Source organism: Vigna unguiculata, chromosome 4 (genome assembly GCF_004118075.2).
Source record: "Vigna unguiculata cultivar IT97K-499-35 chromosome 4, ASM411807v1, whole genome shotgun sequence".
NCBI classification, from domain to species: Eukaryota; Viridiplantae; Streptophyta; class Magnoliopsida; order Fabales; family Fabaceae; genus Vigna; species Vigna unguiculata.
The window spans coordinates 10,211,607-10,217,948 of NC_040282.1; the positions used below are offsets into that span (position 1 = coordinate 10,211,607).

Consider the following 6,342-nt stretch of genomic DNA (forward strand, 5'->3'; position numbering starts at 1 on the left):
TAACACATGTGTGTTTTAGAAATAATTTGAGAGACTTTTGAAAGAAAGCGCACAAAGAAAATCAAATGTATAATTAAGGTATGATAAGATGAAAAATACCTTAGAGAACTAATTATTAAATTATGTTTGAAGTGGTTAAAATTAAATAGAAATATCATTAGTGATAAAAAAATTTGTCATTAAATTACAAATAAATTATTAATTAAATTGGTCACTAAATCAAGTATCGATTCGATCATTGAATCGGTCACTAATTTAATCACTGATTCAGACAATAAATCAACTACTATCACCCATGACGAAAAATAGTGACTAATATGGGTTAATGACTAAATCAGTCACTATTTCATGTTTTTCTAACTGAATTATCATATATTATTCCTAAATATAATTTTAAGCACTTCAAACATAATTTAAAGTGAAAAAATTATAGTATGATCAATAATTAGTTATAAAATAAAAAATAATTAAATAGAATATATCGAAATATTATTCTACATGATGAAAATAAACAATAAATAAAAATATTAAAAAACTAACGAATGTGTGTTTTAGAAATAATTTGAGAGACTATCGAAAGAAATCGCACAAAGGAAATCAAATGTATAATTAAGGTATGTTAAGATGAAAAATACCTTAAAGAACTAAGAAAACTTTTCAAATATCAACATATATACTCAATGGTTGAAAAATAATGAAAATTATTTTAATGAAACAAAAGAGTTCTTCAAATTAAACAAATATTAATAATAATAATAATAATAATAATAATAATAAGTAAAGAATTTTTTATATTACCTTAAATTGAGAGTATAAACATTCTCATGTGAAAGGAAAATATATAATAAATAAAAATATTAAAAATAATAGAAATATTCAAATGTGAGGCATAAAAAAATTTTAATTAACATACATCATTTTAACATAATTACATAAAGGTTATGATAAGTTAAAAAAATATATTGGAGATGTGAATGAGTTTCATGACAAACCTAATATTAAAAGAAAAAAAAATAGAAAAAAATAATATATATATAGGGTTACTTAATTAATTGTGAATATTTTAATAATTTAAACGAGAACGGAGATATGGCGGAGACAGGTATTATGGCGGGGATATGTACATCCCCATACCCATCCCCATACCCAATTGAAAAAGTCAGGGATTCCCCATACCCATACCCATACCCATACCCAATCAATGCGGGGATTCCCCGTCCAAACGGGGACGGGTTCGGGAAATACCCACGGGGACGAGTTTATTTGCCATCTCTAATCATAATTGACAAAGAAAACATAAATCCAAACCCTCTCAAACCTAGAAACAAAATTATCAATTTAAACTTTTAAGAATCATCAAATAAAATCAATTCATGAAATCCCAAAAGAGAACAAAACACACTGAAATAAAATGGAGAATCTTGAAAATAAGAATAAAGAAGGTACATGAGCTTATTGGGCTAGCTTGAACATAATTTCAGCAAGACTAAAGAGAAAAAGAATTTTATTTACGAGTAGTTTAACACCTCTCATGCCATTTATTTATAGTGGCAAGTAGGCTGCCTGAGTTACCACTCAATAATCACAATTTTGAGATCCTCTATAATCACCAATTTCCCAACCCTCTAAATTCCCAATTTCTTAATAAAAAATGACAATATATAAACAAACAATTTGGTAGATTTCGCAAACTGTATACAAAACCAAATAGGGTAAAAAATTTGATTAAAAATCTTCACAAACAAAACAAAAAATGTACCAACCCTAGTGAAAAGATCCACATAGTGTAACACCCCATTTAAATAATAGCCTTAATTTAAATAAAATGTCACATAGATGAAAAGGAGAAACAAAGCCACGAAGTATAGCGTTACTCCTTACAAATATCCAGAAGAAAACAGGAAAGGATCAAGGCACACCACGATGCCAGATAAAAGGTGAAGTAAGAGATTGATAGTAATTCAAATAAAACTTAAGACAAGTCAATACATGGGCCTTAGCCCTAAATGAAAGCTGGAATCCATCCCAGAGAAGCTACACAGCAGAATCACCGTTTCCCTGTTGACAACGGGGAGTTCTCGCATCTGCTCACACTAACAGGTTGATGATCATCGCAAAAGGAGAAAACCACACACATAACAATCAAACAAGCAATAGGGTAAGCTAGAGTAGAAAACGATTTATCATACAGTTACATACAACTTCATAGTCCAAGATGCACATGTCAACCAATCATGTTACGACTTTCAAACAATACACTAAGACTCACAACGCGACTCATTCAGATACATATAATTAGTTGAATGTGAGCTGCTCTACCGAGCTAATTGTTACAATGTCTCATCCCCCACACACAAGGTTATCCCTTAATGGGTTCCAGGCCTCCTACTACTCTCACCACTAGAGTCAATACGCTCTATGTGAGACTAACTGACTCTTTAGAGTGTTAGGATGCAACCTTACCTTGAATACTTCTAAATTATATAGATCGGGCATAACCATGAACTCTCACTAACAAGGGTCATGGTATTATGACGCAACAAACTGAGGAACCACCATGAGGTCTCACCTAGAGACTCAGGGAATTACGTCCTAACCAATGAGGCACCACCACGAAACTATCATGGAATTACGTCCTAACCACATATAAATCATGCTTCACCAATTAAATAGGTACTTATCACGCATACCAATCTCATGTCAACTTTATAACCAACCTTCATTCATATTCCATATCAAAACCATACCAAACTCATCATATTCGATTTATGAACCAATTCCATACATGCAAATCATTCATCCCCTGCTTTTAACATATTAATTCACCCAAACAGGTGGCAAACATACCATGACAGAGAAGAAAACAGAACACGGTGCATTCTTGCCAACCTTCTCGCTCAAGCAGAAGTCTCGCTCAGGCGAGAGTGTTCTCTCGCTCAAGCAGTGGTGTTGTCACGTTCTCTCGCTTAGGCGAGACCTCCTGGCCTGAGCGAGATGGCCTCTTGCTCAAGACTGGAGCTCGTCGCCTAAGCGACAGCTCGCGCAACACCTAGGAAGATTTTCTGATACTTTCGCTTAGGCGAGCTCCACTCGCTTAGGCGAGATTATCATATCTCCTCTACTGTTCACGCAGGCCAGTACACAAATTCACCCAAAACAATAAGGAATATACTATCATATCATATTAAGCAACATACACACACCATAAACATGAAACAGAACTAAAGAGCAAGCAAAAACACATCCAATCTCGAAACCCTAGCTTCCCTTACCTGGAAATAGCAAGAAAATGCCTCGACTCTAAATAGTGGAGCACAACAGCTCTAAGAACGGACTTGTGAAGTGGAGCAAGAAAATGAGGTTGAGCTTGCTTGACCAAGGTGGTACCAAACCCTAGCAGAGAGTTCACAACTGCTCTAGGAAGGAATAAGGGAACTGATTTCTGAAAAGTGCAGAGAATGAGAGTGTGTTAGCTGGTTTAGGGTCCTTGGCTCCTTATGGGCCAACTCTAGGCCCAACTGATTTGGGGCAGCCCCTTTAAATTAGGGAAGAATAAAATAGGTGGGCCTTACATATACTGATTAAATAAAAATGGTAGTGAAAATTAGTGAAAAGGTTGAAAGAACTCAATATTGGGTGCTACATTTATCTCTATGGCACGGGTTAAAAGCCAAAGAGCCAAACTTCATACCCTAATGCGAAAAAAAACGTAAATTATAAATATTAATTAACCTAAACCTAAATATTATTCATTGAAATGGTGAGTTTGCCTTTCAGACTATTGTGAGAATTAAATATTAACAATTATAACTAAAACCAAATTGCACATACACTATAGGTACATCAAAAGCTAGAGTATAAACTTCTGCACATAAACTATAGGTATACTAATATAGATATTTATTTGATGTTTGCATAATGGCATTCCTACTCTCTATGAACAATCTAACGTTCCGTTTAATAAATAAACTTAATTAAACGAAACGTCACACAATATAATATAAAGAGTAAAGTCTCGGATAAATGCTACTCCTTACAGATATCCAAGGTACTTAAAATGAAAATACCAAGGCACACCACGATGCCAACAACAAAATCGAAATAAGGATCAACAGTATACAAAATAAATGTCCTAGGGCAGACAAACACATGCACTACAGCCCAAAAAGGAAACTCGGAAAGTGGGAACCGACCCAATGCGAACTAAGCAGCGGAAGAGTTCTTGTAAAATCCTGACCGGATATTACGGATTTTAAATAAAATAAACTAGAAATAATACGTCAGCGTCATTTATTAAATCTCATTTCCCAAAACGCGAGAAATTTAAAACTTCATTACCTAGTCAAATAAACTAAATCCAAATCATAAACTTGATTAAATCATAAGCATCACAAATTGTTTACAAAATTATTCCAAATCATAAAACAATAAGACTTTGAGAAAACTCTTTATGCCAGTCTAGCCCCGCTCCGGCTCTATGCCTCACCAGATCCACCTACAACATCATCTGCTCAATGTACCGCGCGCACGATCATCGCCAAACACAAGCAGATAGGGTGAGCTAATAATAGAAACATCAATCATATAAATAAAATATTTATGTCAATACAAATATACCAAAGGAATTCCCTCCTTTAATTTCAAGCCACATGATCGCTACCATGTTACTCATGTTCTACGTCTTCCAGTGAGTACCTCAAGATGTCTTGCTACCATACTTATCGGCCACAACCGATAGAGCACGTGCGGGAAACCATTGCTATGTATCATACACTGTAACACCAGGTGGAGTTCCAAAATACAAACATAGTTCGCAACGTCCCAAGACTACCAAACTCGTCAGCTAACTACTGAGGACGACAATCTATCTAGACCCATCCGTACTGGCCACAACCAGCATACTCACACCGACAACACTCGCCAACCCGAGCTCAACTCAAGGGTTCCTCGTGTTCATCCGCCATCCCGAGCTCAACTCGAAAGATGTCATTCCGAGCTCAACTCGAGGAATGCCACGTACTTAACCCCTATCCCGAGCTCAACTCAAGGGATACCTTCCAAGCTCAACTCAAGGAACACCAGCAACCCACCTTTGAAGCACCACTATAGCCTTGTAGATCACACGTGTCCAGAGTGAAACATCAATACTGCTAAAGTAGAATCACTTGGCGGGGGACACGTACCGCCAGGCGCTGCCGCTTCTAGACCGCCTGGCAAGGGACACGTGCCGCCAGGCGCCAAGTGCCTCTGATGCTACTGTTAAAGCAAGTATCACCTAGCGGGACAACCTTTACCGCCAAGCGCCATACACTTTAATACTCTATTGGTTTTGTAGCTATCGACTAGTGGTCAAACACCACCGCCAGGTGCTACACCAGTACTTACACAGTACTGGTTTTTAAGCACCTAGAACAAGGTCAAAATAAATCCTACTCTTATAAATAAGCATATCCACAATCAAGAATATAGGCTTCCAAAAATCAACATGTCTCACATGCATAATCTCAACTTAGATGGCTTTCACATACGTGTACACAAGTATCACCACATATCATTTGATTAATTTTGAGTAAATTGTATAAGATAATTAATTTAGTAACCTGGATTGGTGGATTTTTAGTGGAATCAAGGAATCAATACATTTTTAATTCTGTGTAATTAAGTTTCGTTGTTTCTTTATTATAATTTAGCAATTTTGTTTGAATCTGCCAAACCCTCCCCCCACCCCGCCTCGGTATATTATTGTGTTCATCTGGAAATTGAAACTTTGGACGAAAATATTGGTCGTTGGGAGACAACTTGGTTCAACTTTCATATACTGCATTTAATCTGTTTTAATTCGATGGGGTACGACCTCTATCACTCCTCGCTCGTAGTCCTATTCTACGAACCTCCCTACTCTGCGAACCTCCCCGCTCATAGTCCTACTCTACGGACCTGCCCGTTCGTAGTCCATCACACGTGATCCACCAGCGATGTACCTCCCGGCAACGCAGCATCTCTCAAGTGTGAGCACGGAACATACGAACCTACCTCGTTCGTATCCCCACACGAGAGTAATAGGATATGAACCTCCCCGCTCACATCATCACGTGTTCACCACCATCCATGAACTTACATGCTCATGGCATAGCATCTCCTAATCCAAGTATAACATCACTGCTTAAAAGCAACACACGTAAGTCCAAGACTATAGCATTATCGCCTGGCGCAGCCTAAGCGTCGCCAGGCAAAACCGGCATAGACCGCCTGGCGGAACCTACTCGCCGGCAGGCACCAAGCTCCAGACAGACCTATTGTTTCAGGGTTTGTCGCCTAGCGGAACACACCTCGCCGCCAACC

General features: G+C 37.3%; 1 non-coding gene across 1 annotated transcript; it reads right to left on the reverse strand.

Annotated features, from left to right (window-relative positions):
• Positions 1 to 1,439: 1,439 nt before the first annotated feature.
• Positions 1,440 to 1,565, reverse strand: LOC114182832. The gene has a single exon (XR_003604267.1). It is a non-coding gene; the product is annotated as a small nucleolar RNA snoR77 (small nucleolar RNA).
• Positions 1,566 to 6,342: the final 4,777 nt, after the last annotated feature.